This window comes from Lissotriton helveticus, chromosome 3_1 (assembly GCF_964261635.1).
Source record: "Lissotriton helveticus chromosome 3_1, aLisHel1.1, whole genome shotgun sequence".
NCBI classification, from domain to species: Eukaryota; Metazoa; Chordata; class Amphibia; order Caudata; family Salamandridae; genus Lissotriton; species Lissotriton helveticus.
In genome coordinates, this window is record NC_136061.1 from 126,540,961 (window position 1) to 126,568,504 (window position 27,544).

General features: G+C 43.7%; 1 protein-coding gene across 7 annotated transcripts in view; it reads right to left on the reverse strand.

Annotated features, from left to right (window-relative positions):
• LOC144822176 (GPI-N-acetylgalactosamine transferase PGAP4-like) overlaps nucleotides 1–27,217 on the reverse strand; it is a 163,158-nt gene extending 135,941 nt beyond the window's left edge. For 4 of the 7 annotated variants that reach the window (XM_078679363.1, XM_078679362.1, XM_078679360.1 and 1 more), the window contains exon 1: nucleotides 26,903–27,217. The gene's annotated coding sequence lies outside the window, so the exon portion shown is untranslated. Of the gene's footprint in view, nucleotides 1–2,972; nucleotides 3,150–17,288; nucleotides 17,314–26,902 lie in introns of those variants that run through there. The other 3 variants (XM_078679359.1, XM_078679364.1, XM_078679365.1) reach the window with 3 other exon arrangements.
• Nucleotides 27,218–27,544: the final 327 nt, after the last annotated feature.

Sequence of the window (27,544 nt, forward strand, 5' to 3'; positions counted from 1 at the left end):
AACAAGCATTTGCAATGCAATAGGTCTCGCATTAGGAAAGTTTGAGCTATTGGTATTGTAAATTACATTTTTTTAATTTATGTGTTGGTTTTGAAAATAGCGAAATAAATAGCATGGTCATTTACAATGCCAATAGTTGTAACTTTAGCAAATGTGACACCTATAGCATTTGTAATGCAATCTGTGTTGTATTTACGTGACTTAGATGTATTGATATTACAAATAAAATGGCTTTTAATTTTTTAATAATTTACACTTCAATAAAAGATATTGTAATTTATAATGGCAATAGCTTAAACTTTTGTAAATAACTTTTGTGAAGATTATGTTCAGTGTATTTTATTGTGACGAAAATCCAAGAACAGAAGGTAAATATTAACACCTTTTTGTGACATTTGTAATAAAGCTTGCAACATTGAGAGAACATATTTGAACCAGTTGTTGTTGAATGGTTGCACAGATTGATGCTGTGGTGGCGCTGAGTGATGTTGTGGTTGCGACGAGTGATGTGGCGTTCAGTGACGCTGTGGTAGCGCATAGTGATGTTGTGGTGCCCCTGAGTGATACGGATGTTAAACAAATTCATGGACCGTGACCTTTCTATGGGTAACAGCAACAGCACAACCAGAATATAGGTATAACATGACATGATTTGCTTAAACTGGTGATTACTAGTGACCAAACATTTCTATTCTGGAGACAGCTTGAAAATATTTCTACCAAGGAGCAAAAAGCGTCCGTCAGAACTCATGGGAGGTTCTGTGTTGAATGTATGAGACATCTCACATCTTGGCAAGCAGGCTAGAAAATATTGGCCTTTCAAAAAAGTGTGGTATTCAAAGAGGTGTAAAGTATGTGTCGTTAGGGCACATTGATGGAAATGAATAGGGCGCGGTGCAGAAAAATGCACCGAACAAAGCTTTTTCCGAAAAATGGGTGAAAACGCAAGGTAACCAAATGACGGCTCACTTTTGCACCGCAATCGCTTATCTGGTGTGGTAATTATGAAATATTAGCGCATCACATCACAAAAAACAATTAAAACTGTCCCGTTACCATCAGCTGGTAACTAAAAATTTACAAACGTGCGGTATTAAGAGGCTACAGAGTTATTCCTTATTTTTCCAAATGAAGAGCTAACACCCACTGTATATTATTCCCTAGGCGTCTGCCTAATTGGCCCTGGTAGCTAGCACTTTCGAGAAAGGCCGAGAGTAAAATGCCTGTTAGAAACCCAGAAAACCGTGTAAGGCTTTTAATCAGGTCACCATATTTCGTTTTGCGATCGGAAAAAAGCAGCCTGTCACAGTCAACTACAGGATTCCGAGATAGAAGAAACTAGGGTGACATTAATGTGCTTCATCACATGAGACAAAACGCTGCTATTTCCCGTGAGTAAACTGTGAAAGGCGAAACACGCAGGCAGCAGAGCACGGACATTATCTGGTTAGCGTTCGACCAGGATTATCTAGGTTTCGATGTTCTCGTTTCTGGAACCGAAACCATCCTCTTATCAATTCCAGTGTGCTGGGTCATATCTACGTCCTCAATCAAAACAAAGGGATCACTGCTGCTGCCAACGGCTGTTACAAACATTTTGTGCTAGCTGATGTCAATTACCGAAAAGCAAATGGATCCTCTTGCTTTGTGACTCACATGGTTAGGTTTTTCACGTGAATAAGGCACAGAGTGGAGTGTGAACTACCAAAAGATGTAAGGCGTGCGTATGCTACGAGCGAGGCCTGGAACGCAGGCGAGAGAGGCGGGCTCTGCTTTGATAGGCAGGAAAGTTCTTTGGAGCCTGCGAGGTTCCGGGAGATGCCCAGCCTCTGTGCCAGGCTCGCGGTGACGTAGCTCGTCCGGAGCACGGCACCTTGGAGGCAGAGGGGTGTGGGTAGTGGAGAGCCCAGAAGAAAGCAGGGATTCCGGGAGTGCTGGCGTTCCCGGGAGAGAGCAGGAGGAGAGAAATCCGTTGATGCGACGGAATGATGGAGCCAGCGACAAAAGAGCCCAGTAAGTGGTGGGGGGTGCGCATGTGTGCCTGTGTGTGCGTGTGCGTGTGTGTGTGTGTGTGGCTGTGTGTGTGTATGTGTTAGTCACTTGCTGAGAATGTGGGATAGGAGATGTGCACGCCGTAGGGCTGGGCATGCGCGTCCACGAGGTGAAATCACCGAGGGCTTCCGCGTGCACATCCCCTGTCTCAGATTCCCAGGAAGTGGGCAACAATAGATACTTCGCTGGACGCAATGCTTCACATTGCTACACCAGCTCGACCTAAAAATGTTCTAAGCAAATGCTTATAACAAAACGTCTAGAGAAGCTATAATACACTCAATATAGCGGTTATGTAAAATCACTTGTATGTGTAGAGTTGCTGATTAAGAATAAACAACTTGATTGTCAACTTCTTGGTCAATGGAACATCAAAAACACCGGGGGGGGGGGGAACAATCTTAAGTGCCTACACCACTTCCACATGCACTGCACTCTTCTTCATCTGCTGTTCTATGTCCATCTTACACGTGCCCTATGTCTCATCTCCTTCTCCCCTTCCTTGGGTCCCCTTGCATCCTAGAGTTCGTGCCTGATAATTCCTGTCCATTCTCCTGTATTTATACAGTTCAATATGGCGCAAACATGACCGTAGAGGGTATCGGAGCGCTTTACATTACAACGTACGGAAACACTGGATGGTTGAGGGGTAATATACATACATTCACTAAACGACATTCAATACCTTTCGATTTGTAATCACATATGTGCCATTTTCCTTGCCATATGCCATTTGTCTTCACTCAGGCGCCATCTATGACACATGATCTTTAACTAGTTCTTGCCCCTGCCTTGCCCTGTCTGTGCCCGACTGCCTCAACTGTCCTGTGCCATATCTTCCATGCCTTACCCTCGCCCTCTCTTTGCTTCCACCACTAGACTCCCTTTCAGGTTGCCGACCCCCTTACTGCCAGCCCTACCTCTCCAGGGGCTCTTCCGGGCTCACTACTGGGCAGGGCGCAGGTTCAGGAAGACTTTCAGGCTCTTGTGGGTCAGGCTGTGGTTCTTGCGGGATATGGATGGTCTCGTCAGGCTCCACGGGCCCGCGGGGCATGCCGATGGAGGAGCAGCCCATTCAGGAGCTTTCCCTGGTCACGGCGCGTGCTCAGCACCTGCTTCACCATGACAACCGCACGAGACAGACTGAGGCCCCCTTCTATGACTGGCGATAGGACGTAAACATAGAAGAGAGACATAATAAGCTAAATTGCTTTGCAAACAGTAACAGCAACGACAAAAACATGCACATATGAAAGAATATACGTGCCATCAGAAAGCCACAGAGTGTGACCAAATTAAAATCTCACTGAATTAACGTGTTTCGAGGGAAAGACAAGACCAGGAAAGCGCAAGAGAGAAAGCTGATCCATCACAAACACAATAAGGAGAAATAATAGGAGCCTGGACTGGTCTATGAACACATTCGACAACACTATTTTAGAGAAACTAAATCTCAGTAACAAAAAGTTTAGGAGGCAAATATAAAATACCAATTAAATTACAGAAACTCCCCATACATACAGCCCTAAGTACCACGCATCAGGACGTTCCAAAATTACTTTGTGTGTAGCACTGAATAAAATCTGCACTGCCGCTATGCCTGGAAAGGAATTTAGCCTGCCGGCGTGGGGCTTGGAGGACTCGTTGCTATGGTGAACACTGGATAAACTGTATCTTTCCCGTGCGCCAAAAAAATATTGCTCTCTCTACAAGCCGTACCGGCCTCTCTGAGGCACATTGTGGCTGCTGGTTCTTTTCAGGGTGGTTGGGGCTGCGAACTGCTGCTGCACCCCTGCCAGAACGGACACTTAGGGAACAGCTCGCTAGGACAGTTTCCGGCGAGCCTCCTGTGTCTGTCTCGTCCATGGCCGCCGTCGAATGGAGCAGCCCGAGGTGAGAGCCTGACACTTTAAAAGTGCCAGAACCGGTCAGCTGCCCTCACCTGACAGGACTCCTCCGAGGGCGTCCATGGCCAAGAGAGAGAAACCACAGCCTGCTAACAATACAATGACACTGGAGAATCTGCAACAGGCTAATAACTGCTGCGGCTACCAACAGGCCTGAATCACATTTGGCCTAAGTTCATTGTTGCGTGATATGTGTAGTAGATGGAATAACAAAACGTACAGATGCAACAAAATTATGGTAATTCCTCTGATTTACCCACGTGAAAGTCTCTCTCAAAGTGTCACACATTTGACAGTAGAATGTCACTCATACGCCTACTGAACAATACAAATGTCACACAGCAATCTGGAAACTTGGCAGCTATGCACATATGAACATCAATTACACAAAGCAAGTATCTAAAGTTCTCGTGGTATTTCCATTATCACTTTGTGGGACCCTTTCAATGACGTAAGCATCAGAAGACATTTGTTAGAGAGTGAGGTGACTGAGTTGCGTAGTGCATTTTAAGGGCTTCATTCTAAATTCGGCCTCCTCTAAATCAAGCCACCTTAAGAGCTATTACTTGACAAGAGACTGTGCTCGAGTGTGATCACTATTCATATTGTATTTGAGGGCTAATCACTTTACCACCCCCTAGAGTAAGCTTTGACTGCTCCTGATATTTGCAAATTGTATGCTAGTATAGAAAAAGAATACTTCTAGTTTCCAAATGGAAAGAACTGGTCTTAAACAAAGCAACCACCAACTGCCGAGGGCAACATTTTAGACAAGGATCTACCACGGAGGAGAGCAGAGGGGGCGGTGTCGCCCACGGGGCAACCTGACAAGGGACAAAGCTGCGTAATCGCTCTGCAGCCATTCAAGTGCCGGTCGGCGGCAGTACAGCCAATGGAAAGGTTAGGAAGAAAGAGGGGGCGGGCAGACAGAGTCGAGGGCATGACTCACTGAAAAAAGAAAGAATTGCCGCCGCTGCCTGGCCAGAAGTCAGGCAGGCCAGGGGCAGGACGACAAGACAACCCGGAAGCTCAGGCGGGAGCCTACCCCGCACTGGGACTTGGGGCAGGAGGAGAAGGGCGGTCGGAGCTAGCGGGGCTCCCGTGAGGTGAGAGAGCCCCGCACCGAAGGAAGAGACCGCCGCCGCCTGCAAAGAGCCCCGCCTGGAGAGCCGGAGACGAGTACCGGTGAGTGGGGGCCTTCTTCCTTTGCTGAACTGCGAGGGCTCCGGGGGGGCAGAGTGAGAGTGAGTGAGTGGGTGAGTGAGTGAGTGAGTGTGTGTGTGCGTGTGTGTGTGTGTGTATATATATATATATATATATATATATATATATATATATACACACACGGCAGGGGGGAGGTTCTCTGTGTGTGTGTGTGTGTGCGTGTCTGCTTACAAGGAGCCAAGGGAGACAGGAGATTGTGAGCGCGCGACCTGATCCGATTAAGCAAGGTTGCGCGTGCACATCACTTGTCTCCTGTCTCCCTTGACTCCTTGTAAGCAGAAATGATTACTATAGTCTCGCAGCGACGATCGGTTCGCAGGTGCGAGACCTAAAAAGCCTTTTTACCAAACAGAATCCAGCATTTAAGGAGGACAATGATACAAAGCCAATGACAAATATGGGCGGAGAGTGGACGAGGCTTTCACAGCATACTCTACTACAGCATGTCTCGCAGAGTGAGCACCATGTGCGTGCTGCCGCTAGCCTCAACCCAAAAATATAATAAGAACCAGAATATAAGTAGGTAATACTTCTGCTACTTTTACCACTGATTATAGCGTGCACTATCCATGGGCCACAATGTGCTGGAAATATCTTCAACCAAGGGAAAACACAAAACTTTTTTTTGGGCGGCAATCAACTCTAGAATTCCAGATCACACACAAATGCAAAATTAAAACAAACCTATGAAATAATTTTTCGGTTGTCATTTTACAACGAGGGCATGTGAGTCAACTTTATGTTTCACATATCCCACCAACTAGTACTAAGGAGCTCTTTTTCATGGAATTCTTTCAAACGTACCAATGCCAGGCAAAGCACTCAGAACAGCACTTTTTTCTAGATGATTGGCAGAATGGATCCTCTCCGCTTCATGATACGCTGCTGCTAAATACTGCTGCTAGCTACTGTGGTAGAACTTGGCTATCAAACATATTTCATCAGATATCTTTCAGAGCAGACTGTAAAATGTATGGCTTTATGACCAACACATTTATAAAATATTGCTGTACATCAACTATTTTAACTTGTTTTTCTTCAGTAGGTCCACATACTTCCTTCACTCCATCCTCGGCCCATGGGCTTACTGGGGCTAAGCTTGTGTGCTCCAACACACTACTCCTGTGAATTGTACTTGCAAATGGTCACACTCCCGAGGGAGAGAGGGATAGCACGTATCCCCAAAACCACACCTTCAATTACTTGTACAGGTCTCAAACCTTAATCTTGAAGTATTGGTAGACCGTTGTATTCCCTCTTTGCAGAGGAAAGACAACAATCCCATCCTGAGACTCTGTCTAGGGCATATTTTTAATCATTGGACCCAGAAATCATAATTATAAAAATAATACCATATTTGTTATCCTCCACCCATCAAAATTAAAGAAAATGGAGGGGTAAAGCCTGTTTCATAAAGCACTATATGTGACTTGCACCTGCCTCCACCCATTTATCCCAAATTTCCCAGTGTTTTGATTTTCTAGTAGATTTACCAGATTGATCTAAGGAGGATACCCTCTAAATGGAGTGTATCTATTCTTCTTCTGTGGGGTGCACAGGGCAGGATCCATTTAATACAAAGCTCCCTGCGGGCTAATAATATCAAAGTAAAAAACAGAGCTTTATAGCTTTTGTTTAGTACCCATTCATCAATCTCCCTTGGGGGTAACCCGAAAATTACCGACTTAGTTGTTAAATTTATATCCAACCCCATAATATCTGATATGGTCTTACCCACATTATTCCAAAAAGCATGTATTACAAGGCAACTCCAAAACGTGTGGACCTCGTTTGCTCTGTCTTCTCCACATTTGGGCACTTCTTGATTTCTCGGTTTCCCATTTTCGATAGTCTCTGGGGGGGTCCAATAGGCCTTGTGAACTGTAAAAAGGTGGTTCTTTTTTAAAGGAGCAGCATTTACACAAGACCATAGAGAAGACATAGATACTTGCCCAATATTTTCAAGGTCTTCGTCTGGCAGATCCTTCCTCCATATCTCCATGAAAGAGGCCTGCTCCTCTTCCCCATTTTGGACAAGTAACCAGTACCACTCTGCCACTTCTTTTATTTCTGTTTGCCGAGAACCTATCTTTAGTATCAAGTTTGAGTTTCCTTTTAGCTTATTTCCAGAAGATTTTGTCCAGCTCAACAGTTGATAATATTAAAATTTTGAGACCTGATTTCTACACATCGCCAATAAATGAGGCCAAGAGATAAGTACCGCCTCAAATAAGAGTTGCCCCCAAGTGGTGATCCCGCAACTCCTCAAAGGGGCTGCTAGGGCATCTTGTAAACACAATGGCATACCGGGAGAGTCCCATACTGGTGTAATATTATTGTAATACACGATTTTTAAAAGGCGTCTCACCTGGGACCAAAGCTTGATTGCGGACAACAGTATCTTTAATTTTACCTTTTTAAAAAATGACGGGTGGCCAAATTTTAGAAGGAAGCACCCAGCTTGTTGGGTAGAATCAATAGTTAGAGCTTTGTAGAGAGAAGAGAACATGGAACTTTCCATCATTAACTGCCGGAAGTTTTTTAACTGGAAAGCGCACATATATAGATGCAAATCGGGGGTTGCAATTCCTCAAAATTCTTTTCTCTTTCGGAGTTTTTTTAGAGCTATTCTCGGGCTCTTATTTCCCCATATAAAACTCGAGCAGAGACCCTGCACTTTCATAAACCAAACTTTTGGAAACTAAGGGAATAGTATTGAATAAAAACGTATATTTTGGAAGGTTTGACATTTTTATTAAATTAGATTTACCCAAAAAGGAAAGCTACAACGCTCCCCACAATTGTAGCTGAGAGCTTACTTTCTTTGTCACTTTCTCAAAATTTACCTGTGCTATTTTGTCGATGTTTTGGACTATCCCGGATCCCCAGGTACCTTATTTCGTGTAGATACTCTCAAAATCTGTATTCCATTTCATTAGTTCTGTCTTTTGTTGATTAAGAAGGTATCCTGAAACCTTTTCAAAATGTTCTATCTCTGACCAAATTCCTGTATATGATGTTTCCAAATTACCAGACAAAATGACAAGGTCTTCGGCGTATAGCCCGATTTTTTTCCCCATCCGTTGCACTTAAAGGGAGTAATATTCTGGCAAGCTTTTAATTTACAAGCCAACGGTTCGATGTAAATATTAAAAAGTAACGGGGAAAGGGGCAACCTTGTCTTGTCCCTCTTCCAATTTGTATCGATCTAGTTAATTTACCATTAACCAGAATTTTTGCTGAGGGGTTGTTATAGATGGCTTTTATTGCTGTCAGGCATGTTTCACCCAGATCAAAACGTTGTATTACTTTAAACAGGAATGACCAATTGACCCGGTCGAAAGCCTTGGCAGCATCGAATGTCATTATTGCCAAGGAAGTCTTATACATCTCGGCCAGGTCTATAGCTCCAATGAGATCTTGTGTTAATTCACTGAGCTGCCTCCCTTTCATAAACCCTTTTTGATCTGGGTGTATAAGCGGGCCCATCACTTTATCCAAATGTTTAGTAATAATCTGTGTGTAAATCTTGCGATAACAGTTTAGTAGAGAGATAGGCCTACGGGACTCGCAGAGTCGTGGATTATTATTTGGTTGTAAAAGAATTGAAATAGTTGCCTCTTTCCATGATACTGGGGGGTGTAACCTTCTACAAAGGAAGAATTAAATAGTTGCAAAAGAATAGGTGTCAATTCTTCTTTTAATATACTGTAAATCTCATTTGGGATGAATTTGGGGCCTGCTGCTTTTCCCTTTTTTAAAGATCTAATTGCCTGAGTTATTTCTTCCATAGCTATAGGGCAATGTATTTGTTCTTTTTCATTTTGTAGAAGCGAGGGATGGACCAACTCTGATAGAAATTCATCCATGAGATTTTCATCAATTATCTTCTCCTCTGTATATAAATTTGTAAAAAACTGGACAAAGGCTTCCTCGATTTCTGCCTTATCTGAAATTATATTGCCAGTATCTAAACATCTGAGATACTTTATCCAGTTTCTCGTTTGGTCAGTTTTTTTTTCCAAGCGAGAAGCTTACTACACCCCTCCCCGTATTCATGGTGAGCCAATTTACTAGCATCCCACTTTTTTAAATTATAGTTTCTAGAGAGTCTGCAAGTTTATGTTTTGAAGTAGTTAAACTTCTTAAGATATTTAAGTTCGCCTGTTCCCTTTCAAGGCTTTCATGTAATCTGTGTATCTCATTTTCCAGCTTTTTGGTCTCTTCTTGTATTTTCCTCGCCTGTGAGCAGGTATAGCTATTAATGAGCCCCTCAGAAAAGCCTTATAAGTGTCCCACACGGTTTGGATTGGGGCAGAATTGATGTTAATGTCAAACAACTCTTTAGTTTCAGCTTTTATTTTTCGATTTAAGTGCCTAATAATAGTGCTCGATTAATAGTACACCTCCGCGGTGTTTGAGCATTATGTATAGCTATTTTTAAGATGACTGCAGAGTGGTCTGACGTGCTCAGGAACATGGCTGAATTGGATAGTATTTCTACTTACTGCCATTTTTTATTGTGAAACGAAATTTTTGCACCATTTAGACTTAATGGCCATCTTCCTCCAAATATCTATTAGCCCTATGTCTGACATTAGTTGTCTTGCAGCCAATCTCATTTTTTGTGTGTTGCAAGCTACTCTGCGTGAGGTGGAATCCTGACTCGGGTCTAAGACCAAATTAATATCGCCTCCTAACACTATGAAGTCATTAACTTCAGTTAGATGGAGAAGTAAAGTATATAGGGAGGCTGGGTCGTCCAGATTCGGTCCGTAATAACTTACAAACGTCATCCAGACTCCGTTAATTTTTGATTTAGCAATCGCCCACCTCCCTGACGGATCAACTATACACTCACCCAACATGACAGACGCCGTTTTTTTAATTAGAATGGCTACTCCCTTTGTTGTACAGGATTGAGTTGTACAAATAAAAAGGTTCAATCCATTTCTGATGTTTTAAAATCATTGACCATTCCTCTTTGAGTAAATGAGATTCTTGGATAAGGAAAATATTACATTTAGATAGTCTTAAATATTCTAGTACCCTTTTTCTTCTAAGGGGACCTTCAATCCATTTACATTCCATGACATGATTTCCAGGTCTTTTACTCTATCATTTTCAGACACAGTGTTAAACGATTGTAACTATTATTTAAGAAAAAAGGCCCGAATTTTTTTAATTAACATTATTAAATGAGAGCATTGTTTTTTGATTTTCTCCCACATGCTCCCCCACCCAGTGTTGCAATAAAAAACTGTCTTTGTTACATTTTGAATAAAGAACTCCCCACCCCTCGGGGAAACCTCCCTTGCTACTATTAGAGGTGTTCCTCTAATTTTAGGCTCTCTCTGTCCAGGCTATATCTTCGAGAATTTTTATTTGGGTGATGAGCTCTTTATTTGATTTACCAGGGCATTCGCTTCTTCTGGGTCTTTAAAGTTAAACATTTTGTTATTCCACATTACTTTGAGGGAGGCAGGGAAACGTAAATTTGCTGTGGCACCTAAATTTTTAGTTCTTGCATTGCTTTCCCCAGCTCCCATTGCTTTTCCTGAGTAATATAGGATATGTCTGATCTAATGCGAAATGTCCAGCCAGCCTTTTTGTTGAGCCCCGCTTTTAATCCTCCTGCCAGGATCTTTTCTTTTAGCGTATACGATTTAAAGTTGACCCGGATCTTTCTGGGATTTTTCTTCCCTGGTTTTTTGAAAAAAGGATCTCGATGAACTCTTTGTATTTCATTTTCTAGTGTCTTTTTATCGATATCTGCATGAAGTTCCATCAGGAGGTTAATAATGAATGACCTTATATCGTTCCCCCTCTGCATCTTCCGGCACATTCAGGAGTCTGATGTTATTCCTCCTTGTGGCATTTTCCAGACTCTCCAATTTCTCCTTCAGGATTTTATCGTCCCCCCTTAGTGCCTAAATATCCTGGGTGTTTTTATCTACCCATTTTGATAAATCATCAAACGCCAATTCCATTGCTCCGACTTTATCAGATATAGCATTCGTTTTAAATTCAAGAGCCTCACAGACTGTTTGTATTTTTAGCTGACTATTTTCAGAGATTGTAAACTTGTCTCTTATCTCTGTGAGCAGCTTGCTAGTAATCCCTCCGTAGGAGAAGTAGCTCCCTTATCACATATTGGATTTAAGGTACCTAAAGGGTTTGATTCTTTAAAAGGACCCCCCTTTCCTAATGAAACAATTTCTTCTGGACAAAACAAAGAAGAAGAGGGTATGCCTCCGTTCGCAATTTCATTAGACTCTTGTGTGAGAAATTCATATCTGTTTTCTAAGGGTATTGGTTCCATTTCCTTTCTTGCCTCCCAATCGTTTTTATTTAAGGGTTCTGGTGGAGGGATTTGAAAAGTCAGAGGGCTATTTTCAGTCACTATTGGATCTGAGATCTGTGCAGGTAGCTGATTTAATTCCTTTAAAGGAGGCTGAATAGCCTGGACTTTAAAATAGGATCTTAATGAAGGGGTTACTCGAATATTTCCTGATTTATTTTTACCAGATTCTTTGCGTTCTTTTTTTGTAGATGAGGTATTTACAGTGAGGGCTTTTGACTTTAATGTAGTATTGGTAGTTTTCAGCGCTTTCATTTTCCGTTGTATCTCCGTAAACTCTAACATGTGGCAGTTCTTTGTCGGAAGAATCAAATGATTAAGGAGAGGATTTGTTTGGCCCCCAAATATCCCTGCTCCTCCGCAGACCAACCCTCGCTGCACAACCCCTTCTCTGAGCAATACCTGCAGCGGCCTCCAACCATCTGCAAGGTACCGCGCCTCCTCCGACCGCCACCTCCACTGGTCGGAATGCCGGGCGCCGAGCAGGGAACACGCCAAGTCTCCCCTGCACTGGTAGCCCGCCAGACACTCCACCAAGTACACCCAGGGATCAAGAGCTCCACCACAGCCACAAACCGCACAGAAAAGATGCCGGTAGGTTGGAGAATTATACCCGCGGTTCAGTTTTTCATCTGTGTATTCAGTTAGTACATGCCTGGAAAGAGAATAGCGAGCCTGCGACTGCTTCTAGCTAGCAGCCGCTATTTTCCCCTATCACCGAAATCTATTGTTAATATATATTTGAAAAGGGGCTTACAGCCCGTCCCCTTGCTTTTCATTGGTTCCTGTGCTTGTCACTTACTTTTCCTCCATTTCTATTAGCTGTAGCATGCCATTTCCTGTTTTTCCTTGTGTATTTGCCCTTATCAGTTTCCCGAGGCCCAATTACTGTTTCCATCCGTAATACTTTTGTACCATGTTTCCATAATGACTGCATTATGATTTACAATAAGTATTCTTTTTATGTTCATTACGTGACCATGTGATTCACGAGTGAGGTGGAGCATCACTTTAAATGAGTATATAAATTGTCAGCTGACCGGGTGCACGGTGTGTGAACAAGAGCACTTGCTGCTCAAAACGTGTCGCCCGTTGAGAGGTTGTTAATAAATCTACCTTGCCGACAGCCTGGGGTCCGTGTCTTCATTTCGCCGTTTGTTCGGAGGTGGTGAAGATTGCTGGTATTTATGTAACGGAAGTTCGTTGTCTCCGTTCACGGTACCCGCTTCTCCAAAGTAGTCTCGCTCTACAACCACCCACGAAGTTTTCGTTCCGAGGAGGAACACAAGCGAGACCCCCTGGACAGGACATTGAACCGCGAAAGCCGTAGGGACACGCATTCGGCGGGTCTGAGAGGCTAGCTGGGAGCGTGTTTACCCAATGGCTAGAGGCGTTATTCGAAAAGAATCCAGGTGAGGAGTTCAAGGCTTAAAGGGCAAGAAGACCGTCAGCGGCTAGCGGCCAACGGTTGTTATTTTAAATCCTCTCATTAGCACCATGTCAGCAAGTTTGGAAACGGAGCGTGAGGATGCTGCAGAAGCTCTGTTCAATAATATTCGTCGGAGCAGTAACAGCACCATTCCGCAAATCAGTCGACCAAGTGATGCACAATATGACGTCAAGCAACTGCTTAAAATGCTTGAGAAAAAAACTAAAGCCGAAATTACAAAGTGATGGGAACACAAATCGCTCACCAAGTACGTGGAGGCAGGAAGAGTGCCGCGAGGCTTAAGGATAATGCTGGCACCTAGCTTCGAGGATCCTAACCCTGCGATGTTAAAGGAATGGGGGGAGTGCAATCTCTTGGCCTCAATGAATCTCGTCAAAATGCTTATCAGGTATGCTGTTATTGATCGCGGTAAACTGTTGGAGGAAATACAAAAACTGAATGAGGAGTTAGATAACATAACTGATCCCGATGCTAAATTGCTTATATTAGCCTCACGTAAAGAGATCAGCGAACGACTTCGCAAACACGAAGAAAGGATCAAAGTTAGAAAAATACACAAGTTTGCGAGAGACCTCAAAGACTATGAACTGGGCCAAATTTATACTTTTTCTCACAAATTCGACAAAGCCAAACAGTCTAAACTAATTAGCACTAAGACTAGAGTGGGAGAATCTGCAAGAAATAATCCTTCAGCAGTTAACAACGCTGATTTAGATGCAGACTCAGTTTCAGTAACCAGTGCCTCCAGCACGTCTTTTTCGGAAACAAGCAGTACCGATGGAAGATCGGGAGGTAAGATACTTGATATCGGCGAAGAGATGGATTTTTTAGTGGAAGATCGTTTGCAAACTTTGCGCCCAAGATTACGGAAAAATTACAACGCAAAAGGCGCAACGCAAAACGCCATGCCAGATGAAAAAAACGCAAAGCCACAGCAACAGCAAACGCAAAAACGGAAAAAACAATGGTTCAACAAGAGAAAGTAATGCAGGATTGCACCATTACCAATTTTTCTGACGTTACACTGACTGTGGCGGAGGAGCAATTGTTATCTCTTGGATTGAACTATTGCCCTGAGAGCACTTTCAACTATACCACTACAAGAGCGGATGTATTTCGCTTTATTCGTAAATTAAAACTTAAGACGTTTTTCTCTTCCAAGCCACCACCCAAAGCAACTGAGCGCAGTAGCATTCTTGAGCCATCTAAAAGCTGTTCCAGCTGCACGGGATGCAAGACTATTATTAACACTCTGTGACCTAGGGGAATCTGGAAACCCCACAAGAAATTTAACCACTACTGAAATTTCCAATACTTAGCGTGAATTGCAGGATGTAGATGTTCGACAAAAGGGAGCCGGCGAAGCCATGAGACAATTAAACGATACCAATTGCTATGTAAGATCTAATGGCCTGGCCTATAAAAAAAGCTAAGGAGGAACTGAAAAAAATGTTATTATCTTACAAGAGACAGAACCTCATCTCATCAACAGAATTTGATTTTCTGCACGTTGAGCATCCGGTTATACCGATACTGTATCTTATTCCTAAGGTGCATAAGATGAAAGTTCCAACACCAGGCCGACCAATTATATCGGCCATCAATAGCATTGGAGAAAATATTTCCCGATATATTGACTTTTTTCTTCAAGACATTGTCAAAAGCTTACCGAGCTATCTGAAAGACACTGGTGACTTTTTGAATAAATTGAATCTGATTCAATGGCAGGAGAATTGGTGTTTAGCGACTCTTGACATCGAGTCATTATATACTTGCATTGATCACTCCAAAGGTGTAGAAGCAGTCAAACACTATTTGGGTTTAAAAACATGTGAGTATTATAGTCACAACAAGATGCTGTGTGAACTAGTACATTGGTGCCTTCACAACAATTACTTCATGTTTGGGAAAGAAGTTTGGAGACAGGTCAGAGGTGTGGCGATGGGATCATGCTTTTCTCCCAGCTACGCGTGTTTACACGTGGGCTGGTGGGAGGGGCGTGGTCTCATCGCCACACCTGGCTTTTGTGGAGTAAAATACTGGATGCGATTCATAGATGATGTTTTCTGCATTTGGGAGGGTGACGAACAAAGTGCTCTAGAATTCGTCAAAGCCTTAAATTGTAACGAAGAAAATCTTTTCTTCACTTCGAACATCAGCAAAGAGCAGGCGGACTTTTTGGATGTTCATGTTACAATAAACAACAATAGTATAGAGACATCACTCTTTCGCAAACCCACAGCTGGCAACAGCATACTGCATGCCAGCAGCAAACATCCCAAGCATGTTGTTGAAAATATTCCGTATGGAGAGCTGTTGCGTTTAAAAAGAATCAACACTACTCCCGAAATATTTGAAGAGGAAGCCAAAGTTATGTTAACCAGACTCAGAGCTAGAGGATATAGCAATACAACATTACAAAGAGCCCTGACTAAAAGTAGAGAGAAACCTAGAGAGTCCCTATTACAACTGGGAAGTCAAGACAACACAAATGACAATGCTATTCCTCGCTTAATTCTTGCTTATAACAAACAAGAAAGACAAATCAAAACAATTGTCAAGAAACACTGGCCAATTCTCATGACCGATGGGATTCTGAGTGACATTCTTCCAGAAACACCAACAATAACATACAGAAGAGCAAGAAGTATGCATAACAGCCTAGTTAAAACAAGTCCTGAGCTAGGTAGTGGCAGTATCTGGCTCAAACAGAAAAATGGTTTCTTCAAATGCTCATCCTGTCGAGCCTGCAAATTTGGTATAAATACCACGCATTATAACACCCCCTTCAGTCAAGTCAGGCAAGCTATTAGAGGTAACTACAATTGTCATAGCGACTTTGCCATATATGTTCTGACGTGCACCTGTGGCCTACGATATGTAGGCAGCACAAAATTACAGGTGCATGTCAGAATTTTACAGCATCTCCGCGCAATAGTCAATAATGACAAAACATACCCAGTAGCTCGCCATTTTCGATCCACTCACAATAATGATCTGAGCGACTTGACATATTTTGTCATTGATGTAGTGGCCCCCCTCAAACGAGGGGGTGATAGAGAAAAACTGCTAAGAAAGAAGGAGACGCAGTATATTGTAGAGCTAGACAGCAAATACCCTAACGGGCTCAACACCACAGAGGACCTACATCACTTTCTGTAAAGTATATAGCTGTTACATTAAATACATATGAGTTACATATCTTCCTCTGAACCCAGTATTCAATTTATGTTTCCAACTTTAGGGATCACCAATCCAACAATATCAATGGGTATCTATGGGAATACAGTTTGACGATCTAATGCATCACTGGCGAATAGGTCGGATTCGATACGACCAGAAAACAAGAAAATAGAGCTGAATTGATTTACCCGTCATTATTACAAACCAAACTGTATAATGTAAATACCGTTTATATTTGATTAGTATTTCTTTTCCTCACTTTTGTATATTGTATCTATACACTTTTTATACGGATATATAAGTACCGTTATTTAATGATTAATCAGTTGGGTTAGTAGTACTGCACAGGGTGTAACTGATCAATTCAATGATATTCATTGATTTTTTGATATTGTGCTTTAAGAGTATCTGTGTTTTTGGGAATATGACATCCTTTCAGATAATAATCACTATTATTTTGCGCACTGGTCACGTTTGATTTAGAATACAACTATCAGACATGTTCTATATTGAAATGTGTTTTCGGTACAATATTATTAGGTAACTCACAAGGGGGCCTTTTTTTAGTTATCCCACCGATTAGGGAACTAAGGTTTGAGTACAGGAACAGGGAATGTTTCATCAAACCCTGATAATACTGACAAATATGTGTACTGTAATAGGATCTAATACAATAAAGAAGGTGTATAGTATTGTGTACATAGATGAATTGTTTTGTAGATAGTATAGATAATCGTATATATATATATGTATTTGTATATATCATTTTTTTACTATTCTCAGTCAAACTATATATTTATATATATTTTTTCCTGTAAACACAAATTATCAAGGCCCAACCATTCATTGAATATTGATTTAATGTATAGTTCTTGTGAGACCAGGCATTCATGCCGTAATACTTTTGTACCATGTTTCCATAATGACTGCATTATGATTTACATTAAGTATTCTTTTTATGTTTATTACGTGACCATGTGATTCACGAGTGAGGTGGAGCATCACTTTAAAAGAGTATATAAATTGTCAGCTGACCGGGTGCACGGTGTGTGAACAAGAGCCCTTGCTGCTCGAAACGCGTCGCCCGTTGAGAGGTTGTTAATAAATCTACCTTGCCGACAGCCTGGGGTCCGTGTCTTCATTTTGCCGTTTGTTCGGAGGTGGTGAAGATTGCTGGTGTATATATCAAAAACGATTCTCCGAGCCACCTCCAGTCCTAATGAAACCGGCGAAGAAGGAGAACAGTCGGCAAACAAATTTCTTTATTGCCAAATCAGCATCAAGTGACGCGTTTCGGGCACGGATGCCCTTGATCACACAACGGTCACAGCAAACTTTTCTTTTTTATATATGGTGAATTGTATACTCCCACCAACACCACATGTTCGGTCACATGACCATAAACAGTGAAAACATCCTACGTAAAATCAATTTTTCCGCATTTATAACAAATTAACTACATAATAGTATGATTTAGTTAATAAATATTAAATAACAGTTTAAATACATTTGATATATATATATATATATATATATATATATTGCCAGCACCAGGCTTGCGTGCATTTCCAACATCACTAAACGTGGCTCCCTCTTATACAAACTGCATTACCTAGTCAGTTTCATGTGGGCCCCTTTATCATGTGGGCCCCTTTATTGTTATTATCTTTATCGTGCTCGAACACCCTGACATTATTTTGGCTGCCTCTTAGGACACTGCCTTGCTTTAATAAGTCCTACGTCATGAGCAAGACACCATGCTCTCACCACATTATTGTTTTGTTGCACTTCTACTTCAACATCAGAAAGTTACGTTCATTTGGCCGTATTTATATAGATTACACTGTAATATAAGGGCTGATTGACCAACACTTTGACGCTATATAAACTTTATGGATTTGTCGCCACATATTATTCAGCTTAGAATGAATCCCACTGCTAGGCTACATGAACTACTCTTGACCCGACTTCGTACTTTGAGCTTATTGCAGGTTAGGGGTCACTCTTTGGAGTAATATATATACATTCTCCATAACTGAAACTTCCAGATGGCCAAATTTCTATTATTTACGTTACTTGCGTTCATCAAAGGAGCCCTCTCTGTCTCTTTCGATGAATGAATAGTGCTAAAAATAACTCCCTATGCAACGCTCGTTTCTTTTTCCGGCTCGCCGTGTAAACGTGCTGACACTTCGTTTACAGAAATTCCCGTTTTTAGGTCTCGCCTGTCAATGCGCAGAGCTTACCTAGACTGGCGATTTGATGCAGTGCATGTGTACTTTTAACTCAATGCGCAAGCGCAATTAGTTAAAATGCGCGTGCACAGCATCAAATCGTCAGCTTGGTGCCGCCAGCAGCTCTTCCCGCTCCGCCCCCTGCTGCATCAAAGGCTTTGCGCTCTGCCTCAGCCCAGCCATTCTCCTCCCCTAATTACCCCCTGCTGCATCAAAGGCTTTTTCACGGCCGGCCGTGCTTTCAGTTTCACGGCCGGCCGGCCGTGTCTTCTTTTCTTTTTCTATATATTTTCCCTTCTCTCCCATTCACTCATTATCTCTCTCTCCCTTTCACTCGTACTCTCGTTTTCCGTCTATATCTGTCTGTCAGCCCTCTTTCTTTCTATAGTTCACCCTCGTTCTTTCTCGCTCTCATATTTATACAACTTGCTCGCTCCTCTGATTCTTCCCCCACTCTGTCCCTTCTTTTTTCTCTCCCTCAAGATACCCCCTTCTCTCCTCGTATGTCGGTCTCTCTTCTTCTGTCCGTCTCCCCCCCCACCACCACCTCTCTTGTCCTGCCCTCGGTTATGTAAGAAGCTCTCCTTCTGATACTTTTACTTGGACAGTACCGGCACTTCTTAGAAACAATCGGGTATTTATTTATTTATTTCATGCAATTGTACATTGTTCTATTTCAGAGGGGTGGGGTTTCTTATTTCCTCTCCCTCGCTCTTGCCTTTGTTTGCCCCCTCGTCCTCCCTTCCTTGACCTCCGTCTTCAAGTGTATTGGTTGTAATTTATTCACGTTAATAAACCTTGCCAATTGCTAAGCCTCGCAGCCTTTAAGGTCACACACGTTCTCAGCGTCCACTTATATTGCATTTGACGCTGTGTAGATCACAGACGAATAATGCTTCCCTTCTGGGCGCAGCTGTTTGCCGAGTGGTCACAGATTGCGAACGCAAAGAGGTCCACTCAGCCATTCATCCTTCTAAGGTTGATAAAATGCGCGCCACCGAGTTGGGTAACAACAGACCTCTTATCAGCACCAAGCTGTTGCACTGGGAGTGAACGTGTTCTTTACAGACCTATGTTTATGTAGTAATAATCACAAAATACACACTGCCTCTGTCGGGTCATCGGGCGGGCGCAGTGAACCGCATTATTCCTGCTGGTGGCAGCCACATGACCCGATGTAACCTGCCTGTGGCCCGCCCACAAGATGGACACGGAGGAGGGTTTCCTCCAATGACATGATACAGCCACAAGTAAACAAACAAAAACAAGCATTTGCAATGCAATAGGTCTCGCATTTATGCGAGCTTGAGCTATTGACATTACAAATGAACGTTCCCTTTTATTTACGTTTTGAAAACGAAAACAAAACTAAAAGGCATTGTCATTTGCAATGTCAATAGCTCAAACTCGCGTAAATGCGAGACCTATTGCATTGCAAATGCTTGTTTACTTTATGCAAATTAGATACATTGCGGGCTAACTTTATTTAATGGTGCACCTTCCCTGTTGCAGGGTGTTTTTCCCAGTATCACTGACAGTGACCTTTCGGCGGCAGGGCTCCTACCACACTCAGTTTGTGTTCTTCATGCTCTCCTTTGCATTAATTGCTCCCTCCCGCTGGCTGCTGTTTTTTTACTTGTAAAAGATTAGCATTGTTAATTGCTCCCTCTCGCCTCCTTCCATTCACTACTTTTTTTTTTTAAGAGTTTTATATAGCGTGAACTAGACCCAAAGATATCAGGTATCAGAGCGCTTTACATAGCACCAGTTTCTTTACACAAGGACACCTTCATTTTTTTGGTAGGCATGGGGAGATTAAGTGATTAGCCCAGAATCACAGGATGTTGAGCGCCGTTGCCGAGACGTCGACCACGCTAGCGGTAAGGCTACATCCTCTCCCTTAATTAATTGACCCCCCCACTCAAACACCATTCCCTGTTGGGCAGGGATATACAGCAGACCCCTTCTTCATGCGGGGTCCACCCGCTGCAATACACACTCCATTGTATCTCTAACCGGGGTGCCCTCTCACAGCCCCCAACCTTAATCCATTTTAGAAAACAAATAGCTAGCTCCAGCCCTGCTCTCCAAGTCGGACTAGCATGCTGCACGGAGGTGGGAATGACCTCGCTCTGCACTCAGTACAACCAGTGCTTCCAACACACATTTATTTTGTTTCCTGCCCACACTCCATGTGCTTTCCTCCTCCAGCTAGCTTCCATACTGTGGTTTGCTCTCTCCCACCGCATTCAGTTAGTGTTAACCCTAACCCCTTCTTTGTGTTATCCTTTGTATCAATTATTCCCTTCCTTCTCCTGCCGGCCACCGTTTCTTTACTAGCAAAAGATTATCAGTAAAGAAAAAAAACACACGCATGGCTGAAAGTAAAGAAAATAAGTGTGATATGCGGTAGCACTGGCTCCATCACAGCTCTTTATTTTCTTTACTTTAAGCCACATTGCACAGCAGCCCGTGGTTCTGTGCAACATGCCTAAAAAATATTGCCATTAACAAGGCCAATAGTTCTCGCATAGGCAAAACCTAATGGCTTTGCCAATGCTTGCCTGCTTTCCTCTTTCTTGTTCTGTGTCAAAGTCTGATCATGAAAAATAAGTCCTAGTCCTCAACAATGAGTGGCAGTAACTGCCACGTTTGCACATTTAGAACCGTTCCTCCTTCCTCCATAACAAACTCAGTTCACTACTTCTCTACACCTGTTAAGTCAACAAGATCCCTAAGATCCGAGTGGACGATCTTCTGCCATAACCATCAATTGAGAACATCAACAACACATTCACTACAAACAGAATAGGAGGAATGCAGAGCTAACTACAACTAAAGCATTCCACAAAATTATAAAATGCACATCTAACTTTCCCTCGTTCACCACACTGCCAAGCACTGCAGTCATCATTGTGGGTGACATAAAAAACACTTTTCATAAAGGTTCAAAGAAAAGTGGAACTCTCTTTCAACTCTACAAACTCTACATGGTATAACCTGCTGTTTTCTTTTTTTGTAGTTTTAGAGTGCAAACTATAACCCATAGCAATAGAGTGCTTTACAGGAGCACTGTGACCAGGGTACCTTTCAATGTACAGAGATGACCACTAAACTTGCGGTCAACTATAAATCTGACAGAAAGTAGTCCATCACAGCAATGGCCTCTGCCACCCTGGCAAATGGAGTAACCTCCGTCAAACCTTAAATAAGGTTGTAAGGGATTTGCCCGAAATTACAGGATGTTGAGCGGAGGCTAGGACTCAAACCTGGTTCCAAATTTCTACGTAGAATTAATACATGCCAACATTTTACAGCTGGAAAGCGGAGTTTAAAAAAAATTAAATCAGGGTAATTTATTTTTCCCATTCACTTATATTGAAGCAGAGGCAATTTAAGGCAGGTGCGTCCATTGGGGCGTGGGGGCGTAGCCCCCCGCCCGCAGCTCCCTCGGCGTCTTTGAACTTAAGTAAACTGATTCCGTTTACTTAACTTCAAAGACGCCGAGGGTGAACTGACAATCATGTCAGTCAGCATGACATTGGACCGCCCACCCCTTCAGAGTCTGAAGGGGGTGGGCGGTCTGGCGTCATGTTGACTGACATGATTGTCAGACCAGTGGGGGGCAACAGGCAGCAGCACAACGCAAGTGCGCATGAGTTGGGGATGGAGGGAGCGAATTTTCGCACCGTGCCCACTCATGCGCACTTGTGTTTTGACTTGTTTGCGCATGCCCACGTGCTACGGGCGAAGAATAGCCGTGCCCTAACAGGATTGGCTGTAGGCGCCAACGGACTCGGGGCGGCGCGGACCTGCTCAGGACCTCAGGTAGGATTTTATACATTTATTTTAATACCCCCCTCACCCCCACCCACAAGCGACACGCCCCTCCCCCCACCCCTTCCCTCTCCGCCCGAGGCGCGACTGGGAGAGTCTGAAACGGTGCGCTTCTGCACTCCCTATGTTTTTGTTATATTTATCAACGGTCGTTTTAACGTATCTTGTGAGATAGGGGTGCTATAAAAAGGTCACATTTAAACGATCTGATGGCATGTGGTTAGTGGTACGCTTTAGATTTATGTCAGCGAGTTCAACACACTGTTGGCTTCCCGTAGGTGGCGCTGCAACCCCGATGAGCTCAACCGATTTTAAAGGGATACCAGCTGGGTCAGAGCAGAGAAATGAAACAGAGTTACCACCTCCTCCACAGAGCAGCTCCTCCAGGCACGATAAGAAAGTGGCGCGTGTCTCGAGAGTGGGGGGAGGGTGACTAGTGTGAACGGCCCGGGCGTTTCAGGCAGAGCTCTGTAAGAGAGTAGCAGGCAGCCACCCTGCAGGCAGGATGCATCAGAGCTCAGCATACCGCACAGGCATGAAGAAGAAGCCAGAAGAACACAGGCATCAGCGGGCATTAGATCTCATTGCATAGGGCACAGTCAGGAAGCAGCAGTCAGAGAACAGGCAGGAAGGAAGCAGCGGGCATCAGAGCTCATGTATAGGGCACAGGCAGTAAGCAGCAGTCAGAGAACTGGCAGGAATGATGCAGCAGGCATCAGAGCTCAGGCATGAAGCAGCAGCCGGAACACAGGCAGCAGCAGGCATTAGAGCTCATGCATAGTGCACAGGCAGGAAGCAGCCATCAGAGAACAGGCAGGAAGGAAGCAGCAGGCATCAAAGCTCATGCATAGGGCACAGGCAGTAAGCAGCAGTCACCGACAGGCATCACAGTTCAGGCATAGAGTACAGGTAGGAAGCAGCAAGCAGACTTAAGGTAGAACTGGAGCGCCAGCGCCCACGCTCTTCAGCTGCTGCACGTGTTTTCCCCTCAGCCTTCAGAGTCCACTTGAAGACCATGCTGAGTTAGCCATGGGGTGCAGAGTTCAGGGTCTACGTGAAGTGCCTGGGCATGGGTGACTTAGGGTATTGGCATTGTATGCATAGGGCACAGGCAGTAAGCAGCAGTCACCGACAGGCAGTAAGCAGCAGGCATCACAGTTCAGGCATAGAGTACAGGTAGGAAGCGGCAATCAGACTTAAGGTAGAACTGGAGCGCCAGCACCCAAGCTCTTCAAGTCAAGTCAAGTCAGAAACATTTGCATTGCGCACATATCACGCCCAAAGAGTCTCATGGTGCTTGCTGACGGCTGGGACAGGAGAGTATGAGATCTTAATTTGCAAAAAGCCATGTCTTCAGCTTCTTGCGAAAGCGGCTGTGTTCGGGGATCATGCCGAGGTCATGAGGCATTTTATTCCATGAGGCGGGGGCTAGAAAAGAAAATGTGCTGCCTCCATTTCTGGAAGTATGTATTCTAAGAGATGTGAATAGAGACTCTGAGCTAGATCTGAGTTCTCTTTGAGGATGGTACCATGTTAACTTTTGAGACCAATATTTTGGGCCGTTTCCGTACATATGTTTATGGATTAAACATAGTATTTTGAACAGGATTCGTTTTTTTACCGGGAGCCAATGAAGGCTCTTTAGACAGGGGGCCGTTGAGGATCTTCGAGGTAGGTTGAGCACCAATCGAGCTGCAGTGTTCTGAAGAACCAAGAGTCTATTCAGATGGTACTCATTTATGGCTAATAGAAGCGCATTCCCGTAGTCCATTCTATTTATGATTAAGCCCTGAACTAGGGGTTTCCGAGTCTCAGCTGGAATCCACTTGAAGACCTTTCAAAGGCTACGCATAAGTCCAAAGCAGGTCCCTACGATATGATTTATTTGGTTACTCATGGATAATTTATTGTCCAAATAGAAACCCAGATTCCGCACTGATTCTTTGGGCGTTGGACAATTGCCCAGGTTAGTTGGGCACCAGTCATATGCCCAGTGTTCTGCGGCCTTGCCAAAAAGCATTATTTCCGATTTGCTGCCATTTAGCTGCAAATGTTTGGTGTTCATCCATTTATCAACCACAATCATACAATTTTTAAAACGTTGTCTTGTCTCATTGGGATCCGGATGCAGAGTGATTAGAATCTGTGTGTCGTCTGCGTAGTGTGTCGTCTGCGTAAGACAACACATCATAGCCGAAAGCTTTGATCACTCTGGCCAAGGGTGTCATATAGACATTAAAAAGCGTAGGGCTTAAAATAGAGCCCTGAGGGTCACCCATCTTAACAGCTCTTTTACCTGCTATATTTTTGCCAATTTGAACAGCAGTAGTACGATCAGATAAGTAGCTAGTGAGCCATTTTAGGGCATTACCTCTGACACCAATCTCCCAAAGCCGTTGAATTAAGATGCGATGGGAGATGGTGTCAAATGCCGCGGACAGGTCGAGCAGGACGAGGATAGTTGATTGATGTTTATCTAGTGCTAGCCTAATTTTGTCAACAACCTCGACCAGTGCTGTCTCCGTACTGTGTGTTGCCCGGAAACCCGATTGAGACGGGTCTAGAAGTCCTTGATTTTCAAGATGGCTCACAAGCTGTTTGTTGACAAAAAATTCAAGTATTTTCCCAAAATACGGGAGTAATGAGATAGGTCGATAATTTAAAAGGATATTAGGGTCGGCCAGGGGTTTCTTTAATATTGCTCTAATTCTTGCTGCTTTCCATGCTGTGGGGAAGTCTGCATCCGAAAGAGATTTATTGAGGAGACCAGTCAGACATTCCGCCAAAACCAGGGCGAGTATGGAAAATAATTTGGGGGAGATATGGTCAGTAGGAGACCCAGACTTTATTTTTTGCCCAACTGACATGGTCATTTCACAGTCGAATTTTACAAATTCACTCAGGATATGAGGTGGATCGCAAAACAAGTTTACCCGAGCTTCAGACTGCGTTGTAGCTGGATAAGGAGGAAATGCTTCAGCTGCTGCACGCGTTTTCCCCTCAGCCTTCAGAGTCGACTTGAATACCATGCTGAGTTAGCCATGGGGTGCAGAGTTCAGGGTCTACGTGAAGAGCCTGGGCATGGGGGACTTTGGGTATTGGCATTGTATGTACACATTCAGCCCCACTCTTCAGAGCCTACTGAACTAAATTCAGACGTGAATGTCAGCTGCACCACGAGTCTGCTTGGCTCTACTGAAGGATTTTCTAATCTTTGCACACATTCTCTTACACTGCAGGGTGTTGCCAAATTTCAGTCCCCCACCAGGGTGCAGCTATTGATAAATCCAAATGATTTCTTTATTTTTGTGGTGCACATCCTTTAGCACCTTCTGCATGCTACCAGCTTAACTTGGACATGTCACTAGTTTTTAGTGTCAATGGGAGAGTTTAAGTTAACATTTTCATACATAAATCGGGTCATTAACCAACCAGCCAAGATATTTCTACTTTAATTTTTTTAGTTCACTGAATCATCTGATTACAGATAAACCAACCCGAACGGATGGACTAGGGTTGACTAAGATGTTTTCTTCCTCCCAAGTTGGTCTAATCGTCTCGAGTAGTTTTTGGTGTCGGAGGCATAGGGTCGTTATGTGAAAATATAACTGTTAGTGCCTGACCCCTAACATTTCTAGGTCTTAGATACATGTATACATCTTCCAATACATTTCCTGCATATGTGGGGAACGAAGTTAAAGTTACTATCCCGTAAACATGTTTTTCCTATGAACTTGCCAACTTATACACACACACACATTACTATCGCCATCAATTAAAAACGTTATTAAAGAGAGTTTATCATTCGGCACTCCCATCAGAAAAATAACATAATTCATAAAAAATAGTAGATCCCTATAAAACTGGGTACTTTTTAGTTGCGATCACGTCATTGAAGCCACTGGGGCTGAGGTGCTTAGCACAGGTGCAACGTATGCTTTAGGGACATACAGGGCCTTGAAGATCAGCCACAGTCGAAGAATGCAGCCAAGTGGGCTGTGCTCACAGACTGCTGGTGGCTTCTGAATGCCTGGTCTAATTAGGCTTTTGAACAGGCACTGCTTTAGAGCCCAGTGGGTATGTTCGAAGTAGATCTGACCATCCAAGTCTTAGACTTCTAGTCGGAAGGTGTGGGATGCTTTTAAAAAATGTTTGCCTTTTTTTAATGCAAATGCAAGGTTGGAGGTCTGCTGTCCCTTGCAGGCAGTGCTTAATTTGAGCCGGTGGTTGCTGTTGGGGCCCACGGGTAATCATTTTTGGGAATCACCACTTATTTTTCCTCAACAAATACCACCCTCCCAACCCACCTGGCACGCAACACTCATCCCCAACTTTTACGCTCTACCACTTTCAAATGTCACCAGCCGCCATTGTCTCCCCGTGCCTAACAAAATGAATGTGTCCATCTGTAACGAAACTGGTTAACTGATACCTGCGGTTCAAGTTCGCGCTATATTAAACTCTTTACAAAAAAGTCGTTGGGAAATGTAATTTGGAAGCTAGTTGTCTCAGAATTATTATTGTACGCGCTTTAGCACCTCACACAAGGCTAAATAACACTATGCAAATGTCACGATAAACGATTTATTGTATGCTGTAATTCTTTAAAAAATGAGAGGAAAACGTCAAATGGCTGCGCTGACGCTTCACCTACCGGGAGTCTCCAAGTGGGCGGTCGGACGGGGCTTTTGAGGGGAGAGGTCTACGAGTCCTACACAGTTTGTAGATCCTTCCACCGTCACCCTTTTTCCGCTAACGGCCCTTACGTTCGGGGCGGCACACCCCGCGAGAACGCGGAAACTTCGGGCGTGTCTGAACCTCTTCACGTCAGGTGCGTCACAGGGGAGCGGCCAGATCCGGGTCTGTGTGCGGAGGGTCCCGCTCTGAGGGGTCCCGGAAGCCGTAGTCCCACGTCACAAGCAGAGCACGCGCCTGTTTGCTGTTGTTCCTCTTTTCTGCTTGCACGCGCTCCTGGGCACCGAGGACCAACTGCCGGTGCTTGGAGGAGGGCGCGGAGTGTGTGAGGAGCCAGGCCTTCGATAGGCAGGGGCGCTCGGGAGAGGCTAGTGCAGGCGGGAGACCACAGACCGGTTTCGGCAGTTCTCTCTTAAATGGCTAACACTAAAGCTGGCAGGAGCTCTGTAGCTCGGGGGTTTGAACACATTTCTACTTGTATTTAACATTTTACAGCTACACACCTTGTCAATCTTTCCTATTTAAAGGCTTGCTTTTTTGCACGTTTTTTAATGATAAAATTGTAGTTAAATGTAAGTATTAGAAAAATCAGTTAAACGTT